Here is an 18,193-nt window from a genome sequence, read left to right on the forward strand (position 1 = left end):
TCTTATGAATTATTGTTAGATCATAGGAATTACTTGCTAAATTGTTTAATGATTAATTCTTGATCAATTATGTGTTTAATGGGATCCATAACTTGTCCTCAAATTATGGATAACCAAGAGTCACTTTCTTTTAATGTCCATTTAAAACACATAAGTTACATAAAAATGAAGAGTCTTCACTTTTATGAACTATTAACTCATAAATAATGAAATGAAGAGTTTTGAATAGTTTCAAAACTTGCCCTCAAGTTTTGGAATTTGTAATGTTGCACATTTAAGAATACTTTAATTCCAAACCCTTAGAGTTTTAAAAGTTAAAATTCAACCCTTATAATATTATAGCATTAATGATTAATAATTATATATATGTATAAGATCAAGTCGTTTTACCGTTAGTAGGCCTCATTCATGAAGCCGGTCTATAAGGGGGTATAAGGTTGTTGCTTACAAAATGGTAGCTTAATGGGTGTCCACTCTCACCCACCGTTTCCTTGATCGGTGGAGGGTCGTTAGCCGAAAGGGTAGGACAATGACTTTAATTCTCATTAAAAGTATGATAATTATTATAAAGTAACTAAATGTTTTATAATTCCCAATCTTAGTTACTTTAGGAAAATGTGAATATTGTGTTAACCCATTAAATTCACACTTTGTACCTTACCAAGTCGTTGGTGGAGCGTGTGTGGGTAACCGACACACTAACTTGGACTAGTAAGGATAACAAAGGGTGACTTAATATTTATCATAAATCGGTGGAACACGTGTGGGTAACCGGCACATTGATTAGGTGATAATATTAAGGGTACCAAGTGAATTTGCATGGTTATTCACACCTGGTTTTGTGATCCTCGGCATCCCAATCATAAAACTTGAAGGGCACATTCGAGATTGAAACATGTCATTGAAAAAGTTTAATGAATCTCAAAAGAACCTAGGGATTTCAAAACCTAATTTTTTATTTCATTTTCATGGCGGAAATTGGTGAATCGTCATTCACCTACCTTCAAATATGTTATGGCTTAGATTACGACATCCTACTTCTAAGTTATAATATATTGTGTTGGGTCCTAGCCTTAATATTACATTTGGGTGTTTTATTAAGGACTCTATATATTTAATCTAAACTTGTTTTCTTCCTTTCAGATGTCTTCCAACAACAATGCTTCGAGCTCCAACCCTACAGGCTCCTTCTCTCTCATGAACCTTTGTGGGAGAGTCATCTTCGATGGCACAAACTTTATGGATTGGATCCATAATATAAGGATGGTCACTTGTTACGAGGACAAGGAATATGTCCTCGATAAGGAGCTTAAGGAAATTTATGAGTCCACTACTACTCCTGAGGAGATCGCTGAATTCAGGACACATGAGAGAGATGCCACTAAAGTGACATGCATTATCATGGCCACAATGTCAGCCGAGCTCTAAAAGTCCTATGAGGACTATTACCCTTTTGAGATACACCAGCATTTGATGGAAAGGTACCATCAAAGTGCTCGTCAAGAGCATTATGAAATAATCTCCTCCATGATCACAACCCGAATGAAGAATGGTGAACCCATCACGGGCCACATGCAAAATATACAAAGGTATGTGGACCATTTGCTGAAACTGAATGTTAACTTTCCTGAGGAGTTGGCAATTGACATCATTTTGCTTTCCTTACCTTCGTGTTATGACCAATTTTGAAATCCATACCACATGAACAAAGAGGAAGATACTCTCAACAAACTTCAGGGACTTTTGAAGACCGAAAAAAGTGTTCTTAAAGGTAAGTCGGTTGTTACTTCTACTCTTACACTGACAGCTACCTCTGTTTTGGCTATCGGGCAAGGTAAAGGGAAAAAGAGGAAGACCCCTTCGAAGGGTACCAAGGAAGAGTCTCTTGAAGGCTCCTCATATGGAACCAAAAGTGGTTCTATCACTCCTTCTGCCAACCCCAAAGAGGCTGAGTGCTTCTATTGCCAGACTAAGGGGCACTAGAAGCGAAACTGCCCAAAATACTTGCAAGATGTCAAGGATGGGAAAGTAAAACCATCCCATGCAGGTATATACACTATATTGTCTAATAATTCACCATATTCTAACTCTTGGGTCCTTGATACAGGTTGTGGTATTCATATATGTTCTGATTTGCAGGGCCTAAGAAGAAGTGAGGATGTGGAGCTGTAGTAGTGTTGATTATGATGGCATGTGCGGAATTAAGAAAGATCTAGTGATTCATCATGTAAAATCAAGAACAAAAGGAGTAAATAAATCTTTGTAAGCTCTTATTAGATCTAGAAAGATTATACAAATGGGTTTGTATACAATTTCTCTCTCTAGTCTAACACTCCAAAATGGACTCTTACATAATGGGAGTCACTCACTTCCTATTTATAGGAAAAGACTCAACCCATTTACACATAGAAAGAGGAAAGCCTAAAACATTACATCCAAGCATGACTTTGCACCCTAACATTCTCCCCCTCAAAGTTAGGATTGGATGTCCGGCTTTAATCTCTAACGAGCTAGCGCGATCAAGACCAAACTCCCCCTCGAAGTAACACCGGTCTTCAAATCCGCAAATGAATATTCGACAAACCCAAGAAGCTTCGAATACCCATCATTCTCCCCCTTTTTATAATCAAAAAATGATTATAAAACCCACTAAGGATGAGAAGCGCCTGAGGAATAGTGTTCACAATACTCCCCCTTGATGTGTACCAAAAATGAATCACCAAAAATCTTGCACGGAAAAACAATCACGGAAAAGCCACAAAAAATTTTCCAATTTATGAAAATTTTTGACTTTTTGAGTGAAAGTTGCAAGATTTTTCAAAATCCGGGTAGAAATTGTCACTTTCTGAAATTTCCAGGGACCTGTTGCGCCAAAAACAGTCAAATATGCGAAACTCTAGCCCATTTGAGAAACCGGGCATAAAGCGTAAATTCGGACAAACTGCAAGGACCAAAACTGAAAATTCTGCATTTTTTCAGCTTTTAATTACCCATATGCGAAGTTGGGTATAAACTGTCATTTATCAGGGGTCAAATTCGAAACTTTTTGCTTTCTTCCCCAATTCACCATATGTAGTGAAAGACTTCGCACGTTCCTTACTTCGCATCTTTAACTCTTCGCACGTTTGTGAATCATGAATGCGAACGCTGTATAAGAAAACTTCGCATCTTTATCCCAAGTAACCAAATGCGAACCTGATTTTGATTCACACAAATTGAACAAATCTCACTCTCATATGCGAACCCGATTTTAGATGCAAACATTTTTGACCTCCATATCACAGATGCGAACATTTTTATATGCAAACTGCTCCCAGATGCGAACTCCATATCACCATTTCATAACAAAATGCGAATGAATCGTCTGGTCTGACTTCCAAATTGCGAATCGTATAACAACCTTATGTGTGAACCCAATTTTGATCTTTAAACTGATTCACCAAATGCGAACTTAATAACACTACTGTTCAGTTCTTCAACCATGCGAAATCAAAATTGACCAAATCGAAATTATCGATCTATCACACCAAAGACTCCGATCGATCGACTCCAAAATCTTCGTTAATTGAAATCATCGATTCCAACATCAACTGTTCGTTCATTATTTCAATCAACATCAAACGAACTCGCACAAATCAATTCTTGCGAACTGAATGAACCAAATCAATAAACAAAACGTGAATTCAATCTCACGAACTTCACTTCCCAGAAACAATCAACCAAATCAAAATCGACATATACGAAATCAATAATTTTCAGAACAATTTCAGACCAAACTCATCCTGTTCTTCAATTGTTCTTCATTTTTCTAGCACTGCTTCCGGTCGATTCTTAACATCAAATCAAACTATTCGTTTCTGCTATGTCGAACGGTCAACACAGTGCAATCGACATCAAAATAACTATCTTCAAACCAAGACTCCAACCTATTGATTCAATCGAACTATTGTCTCCATAACCGAATAAATAAATTCAAAATCGACATCACAAACTAATTCTAGATCAACATACCAACAACAACCCAATTATCATCAATCGAATAACCGACTCAGGCTCCCCAAACACGATCGATTGACGAAACCAAATGAATCCAGTTATCGACTCTAACACCTTTCGAAATCAAAAATCAAATTTCTACATTTGTTCTTTATCAATCATTGAATCCATCACAATTTCGAATCATCAGTCACTTAACGAAAGCTAAATGACCAATTTTGACTTTAACAAAAACTCGGTTGACTTTCAATTGAATCAATTATTGACATCTTGATCATAATCGATTTTATGGTTGTACAATCCAAATAGAATCGATTCACAAGAGAATTCCACAAGAAACAAACATTGACTGTTAAGAATTACCATACGAATCAAAACTCGTATGAACACAGTCAAGAATAGTTGAGAGTACAAACACTTGAAGCATGTGATGAGGATCGATCAAAGTGTTTGTTCTTTTGGGCTTCCCCAGGAACAATCTCGTATGAATCAAATTATGTAAATGGACTCAAATGAATAAAAGAACAGTAATGGATTAAAATTGAGTTTGGGCTTCAAAAATTAGTTCATGAACAGTGACTTTCAAATTAAAAGAAACGATGAACAGTGAATTTAGAAGTTTGATAAAATGATTTTGATTTTTGAATTTTTTTATCTAAACAAAAATAATTGGATCAACTATGGGGTTGAAACAGATTAGATCCAATGAGGCAAATCAATCAAAAACGAAAAACGAAAAGTACGAATCAAAATCATGGACGTTTTGGAATCCATTTGAGAATTTGAGATACCTTTTTGACAAATCGAGATCCATTTTCAACGAACGAATCAAATTTGGAAGATCTTGGTTCTTTTGTCGGAATGAGAAAATCTCCAAATCGAACATTATACCACCCATTATGTGAGATGTACAACTTGTTCTTCGTGTTCTTCGTTGATCCAAGAACATCTTCAAAAGAACCACCAATACATTTGGGTTTTGACTTTAAATTCAATGCAACCTTTGGAGATTGTTGCTTTGGAACCCAAATTTGCTTCACGGATTTTGGCTTCACAACATATGACGATTTTTGTGAGTAAACCCGCTTGTTCTTCCGATTCATCTTCTTTTTCTTTTTCTTTTTCATCTTTTTGCATCTTGAAGACTTGACTTCATGAACAAACCCACTTTCAACAACATGAACATTTTGAGTTTGAATCAAATCTTTTGGAGTTTGATGCTTGTGATTTTCTTGGATCACCGGCTTCCGATAAGGAATCATTCCTTCAAACGAATCACAAGAACACAAAATATCATCGGTTTGAACTCCAATTGAGCAAAAAACTTTTTCATCTTGAGAATCAACTTAAACTCCTTTTTCTTGAACATCAAGAACATCACATTGAACTCCATTGTTTCGAACTTCTTATCCTTGAACATAATGAACACGATGAACATCATCAGGAACATGTTCTTGAGCTTCACGACAATTTGCATAATATTCAAGTCTATTTCTTCCCGGTTTACAATTAGCAAGAAGAATTCCTTTTATGACTTCACCATTCCTCTTATTTCTTCGTCTTTCTTGATATGTTGTAATCAATCGATCAAACAAATCTTTGTTTTGATAAATTGGATAACCAATGAAATCTCCCTTTCCATCCCTTTCTCCATTTGACATAAGTGCATATTCACTTTGCAATCCAACAGTCAATTGATCAAGAATGCATTCAAAAGAAGTGTATACGTATACAAAAACTTTCATTCCGAACCAAGCATTGCTCCATAATTGCTTCTTTTCTTTTGAATCAAATGTTATGAACTTGAGTTTTCTAGAAAGAGAAAGTGTAAATCAAGGAGATCTATAGAGAGAGAAAGTGAATATGAACCAAATTCTAGTGAGAGAAAGTGGTACAAACAAGTATTCTAGAGAGAGAAAGTCGAATTATGGATCAAATCAAGGAAAAATTCGACTTCAAGAACACAAAAACACTCTAATCACGAAGATCCATAAGAACATGAAGAATCACCAAATCAAAAATCGCCATCAAGGATCAATTCTTGATGAAATCAAGAACACCCGCTCTGATACCAATTGTAGTGGTGTTGATTATGATGGGATGTGCGGAATTAAGAAAGATCTAGTGATTCATCATGTAAAATCAAGAACACAAGGAGTAAATAAATCTTTGTAAGCTCTTATTAGATCTAGAAAGATTATACAAATGGGTTTGTATACAATTTCTCTCTCTAGTCTAACACTCCAAAATGGACTCTTACATAATGGGAGTCACTCACTTCTTATTTATAGGAAACGACTCAACCCATTTACACATACAAAGAGGAAAGCCTAAAACATTACATCCAAGCATGACTTTGCACCCTAACAGGAGCACGTGAAGATAAACCTAATCATGGGGAATAGGAAGGCTTCGCCTGTTACCAAGATTAGAGTTTATACTTTGTTCCTAACTAGTGGGTTAAAGTTAGATTTGAATAAATGTGTTTACTCGTCTGAAATGGCGAGAAATATTATTTCCTTTCATGCTTTGTATAAACTAGGGTTTACCTTTTCTTTTGATAATGAATATGGTAGTATTAATGTTTTCTTTAATAATGTTCTTTATTTTAAAGAATTACCTTGTGATGGTGTGTATGAAACTGTGTCAGTTGTGGATAACCTAGGAAATAATGTGTTGTGTATTGATTTTTCTACTAGCTTGGATAAAGCATCATTATGGCATTGTCGTCTTGGTCATGTAAGCAAGAAACGCCTAAGCCAACTCTAAAGGGATGGAGTCTTGGAGTCATTTGACCTAAAGTCAGATGATAGTTGTGAGTCTTGTTTGCTTGGTAAAATGACAAAATCACCCTTCACTGGTTCTTGTGCAAGGGGTGAGGGTTTGTTGGACCTTATACATACTGATGTATGTGGCCCCTTCAAAACCACCACAAGAGATGCTAATCGCTATTATGTGACTTTTACTGATTATTTTAGTAGACATGGTGTCTACTTAATCAAGCATAAGTCAGATACTTTTGAAAAGTTTAAAGAGTTTAAACAGGAAGTAGCAATCAATTGGGCAGGAACATTAAGATGCTTCGATCTGATCGAGGTAGTGAGTATCTTAGTACAGAGTTCCTCAACTATCTTAAGGAGTGTGGGATTGTCTCACAATTGACACCTCCCAGGACACCACAGTTGAATGGTGTGGCTGAGAGGCGTAATCGGACCTTGTTGGACATGGTTCGCTCCATGATGAGTCGAGATTCACTACCAATCTCTTTTTGGGGGTATGCCTTAGAGACTGCCGCCCATATCCGTAATCTAGTCCCTACAAAGAAGGTTACCAAAACACCTCATGAGATGTGGGCTGGGAAAGTTCCCAATTTGGACCACATAAAGATTTGGGGTTGCGAGGCTTTCGTGAGACGCGAGACTCAAGATAAGCTCGAACCTCGAAGTGAGAGGTGTATTTTCATCGACTACCCACAGAAATCCTTTGGTTACCTCTTCTACAGACCCAGTAAGAATGTGGTCTTTGTGGCAAGAAGAGGGGTCTTTCGAGAGAGAGATAGAGAGTTCATAAGCCAAGGAAACAGTGAGAGGCAAATTGACCTTGAAGAAATTCAATAGTCAAGTGATGAAGGTGATGGGTTTGAGCTATAAGAACTTTCCTGTGTGCACATGCAAACCCTAATGCTTGGATCTAGATTTCTCTAATTGAACATACAATGTATCCAAGTCTTACAATTCTAGATCTAGGTAAACAGTTGATTCACAACATATGAAATCAGATCTAGAAGAATACCTTAAGTTGCTTGCTTGAAAATTCTTGTTCTTGGAGCTTAGAGTCACAATTGTCACTCCTATAATGGATTACAAACACCAACTAGCAAGAGGATGATCTTAAGAGAGAGAGGAGGTGAGGAAATTGGCTCTAGGGTTTCTTTCTTGCAAGAGTGGCCGATTTCCCTCACCCACAGGGTCTATTTATACTATGAGCTACTAGGGTTACACCCTTAACCCTAATTGAATAACTTAGGCCCTAAGCAATCCAAAGATCCTTCTAGATATGAGGCTTGGACGATTTTAAGATATCCAAACCCTAAAAATCATCCACCCTTATATCCATAAGGATTCATAGCCCAAAACACAACTATCATACATTTGACAGTTTATGCCCCTTTATTCAATTAACCTCTTTAAGTCACCAAATTAATTCTCAATTAATTTATGACTTATATTAATCAAATAATATTATTATCCCTTTAATATATTATTCTCATAATATATTAATATAATAATATCTCTTCTCTCTTTATAAATCACCCTGTCAAGTTGCTATGGTGAAGGCAACCCAAAAGGACCATGCACTACCGGGTCAAGTACTTACCAAATATAGTTACAGTCTTATACACTAATCCAACAGTCTCCCACTTGGATAAGTCTAGTAACTATATATGCAAACACAATCCAATTAGCAATCGTAGCTCTCAAAGACGCTGTCAAACTGATCTTATCAGTATCATGTCCTTTAAATAAGGGATCGTACAGTCCTCTGTTCAGATATTGTGCGGACAATCTCATGGAACATAGTCATACTTATTGTCCAGCAGTTGGTTTCTCGATCTCATATTCATTTGACGTATAACTTAATTGAAGACATCAATTTAGTCCTGACCGGGTCCAGCACATAAGTCAAATTAAATCATCGAGGGGCCATAATATCGCTTTTACCCTCTAAGGATAAAAGTAACAGATAAACTTCGACTTATATGCATTTACCATTTACTAATCATCCATACACAACAATGCGTTTTATGACATCAATTTACTGATGCGGTTTCGCATTGTCAATGCAGAACCAATTAATAAACAATAAACCATATATCTTGGTTTTAAGACCATATGATATTATCGTCTTGCGATCACTTGCGGTACATTCCATAAAGTGATTCCAGCAAGCGCGGGTTTATTCCAATGCTCAAAACTTGTTCATAAGCACTCATAAACGTTGCAGCAAACCTTTGCTATGTCTAATACCTTTTAGACAATCTACACACCAATTCATGACAATCTTCATGCATACATACTTCCAACATATGAACGATTGTGGACCATTTGAATAATTCGATTATTCTTAATAACTCAATTATTCAGGAAGTCAAAACATGCAAAGTGAAACAATAGTTAAACAATTAACATAAGACAGTAGCTTTACTTATAAATAATACTCCTTTATTTAATCATCAAATATTTATTACATGTTTCTAAACTATCTAATCTAAACTAATATCGTCCTTCAGCCCAATGCTACTAGCGTGCTGCAAGTGCTTAACCCTACTCAGTCCCTTCGTAAGCGGATCTGCTGGGTTATCCTCTGACGATACCCTCTTTACTACGAGGTGTCCTTCTTCTACTCGATGTCTAATAAAGTGATATTTTCTATCGATATGCCGAGATCTACCATGATCCCTCGGTTCCTTGGTCAAGGCAACCGCTCCTTCATTATCACAGAAAATTTCCATAGGCTCCTTTATGGCAGGTACAACTCCAAGGTCACCAATGAAGTTCTTCAACCACATCGCCTCCTTTGATGCTTCGCTCGCTGCAATGTACTCTGATTTGCACGTTGAATCAGCTACGGTTTCTTGCTTGGAACTTTTCCAAGTGACTGCTCCTCCATTAAGGGTAAAGACCCAGCCTGGCTGTGAACAGTAGTTGTCCCTATCAGTCTGGAAGTTGGCGTCACTATACCCTCGCACCTTTAAGTCATCACTCCCTCCGAGGACTAAAAACCATTCCTTGGTCCTCCAAAGGTACTTAAGGATATTCTTGACTGCGATCTAATGAGCTCTGCCAGGTTTCCCTTGATATCTACTGACCATGCTCAAAGCAAAGGCCACATCAGGGTGAATACAAGTCATAGCATACATGATTGAGACAACTGCGGAAGCGTAAGGTACTCGGCTCATCTCAGCTATCTCGGCTTCTGTACTCAGACTTTGAGTCTTACTCAATTTGGCATTACTTTGTATCGGTAGTTCTCCCTTCTTCGAGTTTTACATACTAAAATGTTTTAATACCTTATCCAAGTAAGTATTCTGACTAAGTCCTGTTAGTCTCTTACTTCGTTCTCGCACTATCCTTATTCCCAAAATATAGGAATCCTCTCCGAGGTCCTTCATAGCGAAGCACTTCCCGAGCTAGGACTTAACCTCCTGCAAAGTCGGGATGTCGTTTCCTATGAGTAGTATGGCATCGACATACAAAACGAAGAAGCTAACTATACTCCCACTGGCCTTGACATATACACATGATTCATCTTCACTTCGTACAAATCCAAACTCTTTGACTTTCTCATCGAAGCAAAGATTCCATCTGCGAGATGCTTGCTTAAGTCCATAAATGGACTTCTCAAGCTTGCACACTCTATTGGGATGCTTCGTATCGACAAAACCCTCTGGCTGAGCCATGTAAACATCCTCAGCCAACTTCCCATTAAGGAAAGCGGTCTTGACATCCATCTACCATATCTCATAATCATGAAATGCAGCAATGGCTAGCATCACTCTTATAGACTTTATTTTAGCAACTGGTGAGAAGGTCTCATCATAGTCAACTCCGAGAGTTTGAGTAAAGCCCTTCGCAACCAATCGTGCCTTATACGTGTGCACATTCCCATCCATGTCAGTCTTCTTGAAGATCCATTTGCACCCAACCGTCTTACGTCCGGGCACATTGTCATCCAAATTCCAAACTTGGTTGTCATACATGGACTGAATCTCGTTGTCCATCGCCTCTTTCCATTTTTCAGACTCTGGCCTGCCATGGCTTCCTTATAGCTATTAAGTTTAGCTAGATTTATTAATGTAACATCACTAATATACGTGTCCATTTCAGTAGTAATATGAAAGCCATAAAACTGGGGTTGAACTCTAACTATTTCGGAACGTCTAAGAGGTAAGGACTCGTCAATCGGTTCAACCGGAGTTTCCTCCTCGGGTTGAGTGCCAGCGGTAGAGGTTCCTTCATCAATCGACTCTTGAATCTCTTCAAGCTCGATTTGCCTTCCACTGTCTCCTTGGCTTATGAGTTCTCGTTCTCAGAAAACTCCTCTCCTCGCAACAAAGACAACATTGTCCTTCGGTCTATAGAAGAGACCAAAGGATTTTTGCGGGTAGCCGATGAAAATACATCGCTCACTACGAGGTTCGAGCTTGTCGTGAGTATCTCGTCTTACGAAAGCCTCGCAACCCCAAACCTTGATATGTGATAACGAGGGAGCCTTCCCTGTCCACATTTCGTGAGGTGTTTTGGCAACCTTCTTAGTAGGGACTCGGTTAAGGATATGGGCGGCAGTCTCTAAGGCATACCCCCAGAATGAGATAGGTAGTGAAGCACGACTCATCATAGAGCGGACCATGTCTAACAAGGTTCGATTAAGCCTTTCTGCCACACCATTTAACTGCGGTGTCCTAGGTGGCATCAATTGTGAAACTATTTCGCATTCCTTGAGATAGTCGTGGAATTCAAGACTTAGGTACTCTCCTCCTCGATCGGATCGAAGCATCTTGATTTTCCTTCCCAATTGATTCTCCACTTCATGTTTGAACTCTTTGAACTTTTCAAACGTTTCTGACTTGTGCTTGATTAAGTAAATATACCCACATCTACTATAATCATCAGTGAAAGTCACGTAGAAGCGGTTTCCATCCTTTGTGGTGGATCTAAAGGGCCCACACACGTCGGTGTGTATGAGATCCAATAAACCCTCACCTCTCTCACAAGTGCCAGTGAAGGGTGACTTGGTCATCTTTCCAAGTAAACAAGATTCGCACATGTCATCTTCCCTAAGGTAGAATGACTCCAACACTCCATCCTTTTGGAGTTGGGCTATGCGCTTCTTATTGACATGTCCAAGACGACAATGCCACAAGCATGCTTTATCCATACTATTGGAAGAATCCATACACAACACATCATTTCCTAGGTTATCTACAACCATAACAGTTTCATAAATTCCATTACAAGACATTGCTTCAAAATATAAAACACCATTTAGATAATCATAAATCGAACCATTCTCATTATTAAACGAATATCTAAATCCTTGTCTAAATAAACCATGAAAAGAAATGATGTTTCTTGCCATATCTAGCGAGTAGCAACAATTATTTAAATCTAAATTCAATCCATTACTAAGCACTAGAGAATACACTCCAATCTTGGTCACAGGCGACGATCTTCTATTCCCCATGATTACATTTATTCTTCCACGATCCACATCCCTATTTCTTCTTAGTCCTTGCAAATCAGAACAAATGTGATAACCACATCCTGTATCAAGAACCCAAGAAATAGCATGAGGTGAATCATTAGATTTAATTGTGTAAATACCTGCGAAAGATGGCTTGATCTTCCCATCCTTGATGGCTTGCAAATATTCCGGGCAGCTTCTCTTCCAATGCCCTATTTTGTGGCAATTGTGGCACTCTGCCTCCTTTGGGTTTGGGTTGGGCTTAGCAGGGCCAACCTTGGTCCTACTAGAAGAGGAACCATCTTGGGACTTTCCCTTGTGGTGGCTCTTTGAAGAAGCCTTCCTCTTCTTGCCCTTTCCCTGCCCAATAGCCAAAACAGGAGCAACGGGTTGATTGGGAGTTAATGCAACAGACTTGTCCTTGAGGTTGCTCTTAGCAGTCCTTAGGAGCCCTTGGAGTTTGCTTAGGGTGACCTCTTCCTTGTTCAAGTGGTACATCCTAAATTGGTTGTAGCACGAGGGCAAGGAGCGAAGAACGATGTCGATGTCCAAATCTTCCCCAAAGTTAACATTTAACTTGCGAAGACGATCAACATATCTTTACATCTTTTGCAAGTGCATGGTTAGAGACTCTCTACTTCCCATCTTAGCAGTGATCATGTTCATGATGATCTCATAGCGCTCTTGCCTCGCAATTTGGTGGTATATCTCCATTAAGTCTTGATGCATTTCATACGGATACATGTCCTCGTAGGATTTTTGGAATTCGGGGTTCATTGTGGCTAACATGATGCAATGGACTTTCTTTGCATCACGCTCATGGGTCTCAAAGACAGACATTTCTTCGGGAGTAGCGATTTATGGATTGATCTTTTCGAGCTTCTCGTCGAGGACATACTCTTTGTCCTCGTAGAGCGCAATCATGCGAATGTATCTTATCCATTCACTAAAGTTTAATTCGTCAAAAGTCACTTTTTGACAAAGGCTCATTAGCGTGAATGAGCTAGCAGCAGCGTTGTTCACGTTAGACATCTACAAATAGAAAGGATCAAAGTTTGATTAGAATTAAGTCCCTAATTAAACACCCAAATGAAAAATTAGGGCTAGGACCCAATAACATTATTTACACATTAGAAAAGGATGCCATAATCCGACATGCAAATGATTTGGAGGTAAGTGAATGACAATTCACTAATTCTTCACCATGAAAAACATAAGCTTGATTAAGTTTTAAATGTATTGAGAATTCCTAGATTTGTTTGAGATTCATTGAACTTTTCAATGGCATGTTTAAATCTCGATATGCCCCTCTAGTTTGTGACTGGGATGCCGAGGATCACAAAGCGGGTGTGAATAACCATGCAAATCTACATGGTGCCTTCATTGTTACAGTCATCTATTCGATGTGCCGGTAAACCACACACGCTCCATCGAACTATGACAAACAATGAATCACCCTTTGCCACCTTTGCTTAGAACCAATTAGTGTGCTGATTAACCACACACGCTCCACTAACATCTTAGCAAGGGTGCAAAGTGTGACTTCATGAGATTGCATCAATTCACTTTTCCTAAAGTAACTAAGATTGGGAATTTTATGAAACATATTTAGTTACTTTATATAGATTCATTATACTTATTAATGAGGAGAGGATTTGCCCTATCCTACCCGTTCGGCTAACGACCCTCCACCAGTCAAGCAAGTGGTGGGTGTGAGTGTACACCCATTAAGCGCCATTTTATAGGTAGCAACCTTATACCCACCTTATAGACCGGCTTCGTGAATGAGGCCTACTAACGGTAAGACTAACATTTTAAATCATATATATATATATATATATATATATATATATATATATTAAGCTTGTAACAATATAATAGTATAGGGTTGAATTTTAAGCTTGTAAAATTCTAGGGTTTGAAATTTAAATTATTCAAATTAAACTTTTAATCACAAAACTTAAATTTCAAAACTTGAGGACAAGTTTTAGACTTTTTAAAAACACAAGGATCAAAAAGCAAATAATATAAATCAACTAATTAGATTATTTAAATTTGATCTAGTCAATATAACTTGCAAGACAGTTCACCAAATCAATTCAAATAATCAATTATTATCATATAAGGAAATTATTATTCAATTAAATGGTAATTATCTTTTGTTTGGTCAAGAATATACTCAAATATATGATAAAATTCAGATTTTAATGACCCAAAACAATTAAGGCAAGTATCCTCAAGCAAAACAGCAAGAAATCCCGAAATCAACTCTATTTGGCGCTAGAACTCGCCGAGTTCCACTGTGAACTCGTCGAGTTGGAGCTACTCACCGAGTCCACAATGGAACTCGCCGAGTTCACCAGTCAGAGTCACAAAAAACGAATGTTTTCAAGCAAAACAATCAACCAAAGCATCAATTCAATAGAAATCAATCAAAGCTCTAATACCACTGATGGGTTTGAGCCATAAGAACTTTCCTATGTGCACATGCAAACCCTAATGCTTGGATCTAGGTTTCTCTAACTGAACATGCAATGTATCCAAGGCTTACAATTCTAGATCTAGGTAAACAGTTGATTCACAACATATGAAATCAAATCTAGAAGAATACCTTAAATTGCTTATTTGAAACTTCTTGTTCTTGGAGCTTATAGTCACAATTGTCACTCGTCTAATGGCTTACAAACACCAACTAGCAAGAGGATGATCTTGAGAGAGAGAGAGAGAGAGAGAGAGGAGGTGAGGAAATCAGATCTAGGGTTTCTTTCTTGCAAGAGTGGCCGATTTCCCTCACCCATGGGGTTTATTTATACTATGAGATACTAGGGTTACACCCTTAACCCTAATTGAATAACTTAGGCCCTAAGCAATCCAAAGATCCTTCTAGATATGAGACTTGGACGATTTTAAGATATCCAAATCCTAAAAATCGTCCACCCTTATATCCATAAGGATTCATAGCCCAAAACATAACTATCATACATTTGACAGTTTATGACCCTTTATTCAATTAACCTCTTTAAGTCACCAAATTAATTCTCAATTAATTTATGACTTATATTAATCAAATAATATTATTATCCCTTTAATATATTATTCTCATAACATATTAATATAATAATATCTATTCTCTCTTTATAAATCACCCTGTCAAGTTGCTATGGTGAAGGCAACCCAAAAGGACCATGCACTACCGGGTCAAGTACTTACCAAATATAGTTACAGTCTTAGACGCTAATCCAACAGAAGGAACCTCAAATCCTAGCAATCAACCTGAGGAGGAAACTCCTGTTGATCCGGTTGATGAGTCTGTACCTCTGAGGCATTCCACGAGGGTTAGGAATGCACCTGAGCATTACTATGGTTTCCATATTACTGCGGAAGGTGATACATTTATCAGTGATAGTACACTGGTAAATTTAGATGAACCTAACAGCTTTAAGGAAGCCATGGTAGGCTTGGAGTCTGCTAAATGGAAGGAGGCTATGGATAGCGAGATACAGTCCATGTATGACAATCAAGTTTGGAACTTGGTTAATAATGTACCTGGCCGTAAGACAGTCGGGTGCAAGTGGATCTTCAAGAAGAAGACCGACATGGATGGTAAAGTTACTTATAAAGCGCGACTAGGTGCAAAGGGTTTTACTCAGACTCAGGGTATTGATTATGATGAAACCTTCTCACCAGTAGCGAAGGTAAAATCTATTAGGGTCATGCTAGCCATTGCTACATTTCATGATTATGAAATATGGCAAATGGATGTCAAAACCGCTTTCCTTAATGGAAAGTTGGTTGAGGAGGTTTACATGAGTCAGCCATAGGGTTTTGTCAATGCGGAGTACGCAAATAGAGTATACAAGCTTGAGAAATCCATTTATGCATTGAAACAAGCATCTCACAGCTGGAATCTTTGTTTCGATGAAAAGGTCAAAGAGTTTGGTTTCTCGAGAAGCGAAGATGAGTCATGCATATATGTCAGAGCTAGTGGGAGTATAGTTAGATTTTTGGTATTGTATGTGGATGACATACTACTCATAGGAAATGACGTCCCAACCTTTCAGGAAGTGAAGTCCTGGCTTGGGAAGTGTTTTGCTATGAAGGGACTTGGAGAAGCTGCCTATATCCTAGGGATAAGGATATTAAGAGGAAGGAGTAAAAGACTAATTAGACTTAGTCAGAGTACTTACTTGGATAAGGTGTTGAATAGGTTCTGCATGCAACACTCCAAGAAAGGAGATTTACCGATCCAGAGTAACGCCAAGCTGAGTAAGACTCAGTGTCCGAGTACAGAGGTTGAGATAGCTGAAATGAGTCAAGCATTGTATGCTTCCGTTGTAGGCTCGATCATGTATGCTATGACTTGTACTCGTCCTGATGTGGCTTTTGCTTTGAGCATGGCCAACAGATATTAGGGGAACCCTGCCAAGGCTCACTGGACAGCGGTAAAGAACATTCTCAAGTATCTTTGGAGGACTAAGGACTGGGTCCTTGCCTTCGGTGGGAGTGATGACTTGAGAGTGGTTAGGTATAGTGATGCTAGCTTCCAAACAGATATGGATAATTTCCACTCTCAGTTAGGCTGGGTCTTTACCTTAAATGGAGGAGCAATTACTTGGAAAAGTTCCAAGTAGGAGATGGTAGCAGATTTGACTTGTGAATCAGAGTACATAGTAGCGAGTGAAGCTGATAGGTGCATTTCATGCACCTATTTTGCATGTTTATTTCTGTTTTTTTATAGCATTCTACTTCATAATTCTTGCATTTAGTTGATTATTAGGGTAATTGCATATTTCATTAAGAATGCCTGGTACTTCACTATTTTTGATTTATTTTGAAGGCATTATGGAGCATGGAACATGGAGCTTGGATGCTTGGATGCTTGGAGCATAGAGCTTTGGAACATGAAGAGAAGATGAACCGGTCATTCCATGGCAGAAAACATGAAGATTGAGCCAAAAGTGAAGACTTTTTGGAATTTTAGCAAAACGCATGGGTCATGCCAAAAACACATGGTCAAGACAAATGGTCATGCCAAAAACACATGGGCAAAAGGCATGGCCATGCCAAAAACGCATGGCCTTATGGCAAGTCACGTAAACTTTAATAAAAGAGGAGGAGACGTCATTTTGAAGGGGAGAACGGTTTTGGGAGCAGTTTTTGGCGGTCTTGGGTGATTTTAGGAGAATTCTTGGAGTTTTTGAGAAGAATTAATCATTGCAAACACTTGATTTCATTTTTGTAAGCATTAAACATTTCAATTCCATCATTTTTCTTGTTTGATTTGTTCTTAGCCATGTGTGGCTAAGAAACCCTAGTTTCTAGTTCTTGTTCAAAACATGTTGATTGCTTGACTTGAAGCATATGATTTGATGTTTGATTTGTGATTCTATTCTAGTGATTATGTTTTTGTTTAAACTAGAATACTTGAATTTGATTTGTGTTTGATTGGCCACTTTCATGAATTGAATTTTTGTGCAGTTAATTAACTTTTAGGGCACCTAATCGTTCTATTGAGTTAATAATTGGTAACAAGCAATAAGTTTTCTTATTGTAAAACATATATCACATGTTTTCACACTTCCGAGCGTATGAGAAGAAATGAACATTGTTGGGAAGCTTGTACAAAACTTAATGCAGTTTTTCAATGTAATCTAAGAGCGTGTTTAGGTTGAATTAGTAAAGCTAGGTCTAGTCAAAGAGCGTGTTTTGGTTAGATAATTTGGCAAGCGAGAGGTATTAGAGCGTGTTACTATCTTTCAGTACCAACTTAGAATAGCAATCATGAATTACATCAAGTCATAATCAAGTTGAACAACAACATTGAGAACTAGAACTAGAAGCACTTTTACAATTTGTTTACAAATCTATTTTCATTTTGTGCATGCTTTTAAAGTAGATTGTTATTTAGTTATTTACTTTTGCGAACAAACCCCCCTCTGTGACCAAAGTACCT

This window comes from Lactuca sativa, chromosome 7 (assembly GCF_002870075.4).
Source record: "Lactuca sativa cultivar Salinas chromosome 7, Lsat_Salinas_v11, whole genome shotgun sequence".
NCBI classification, from domain to species: Eukaryota; Viridiplantae; Streptophyta; class Magnoliopsida; order Asterales; family Asteraceae; genus Lactuca; species Lactuca sativa.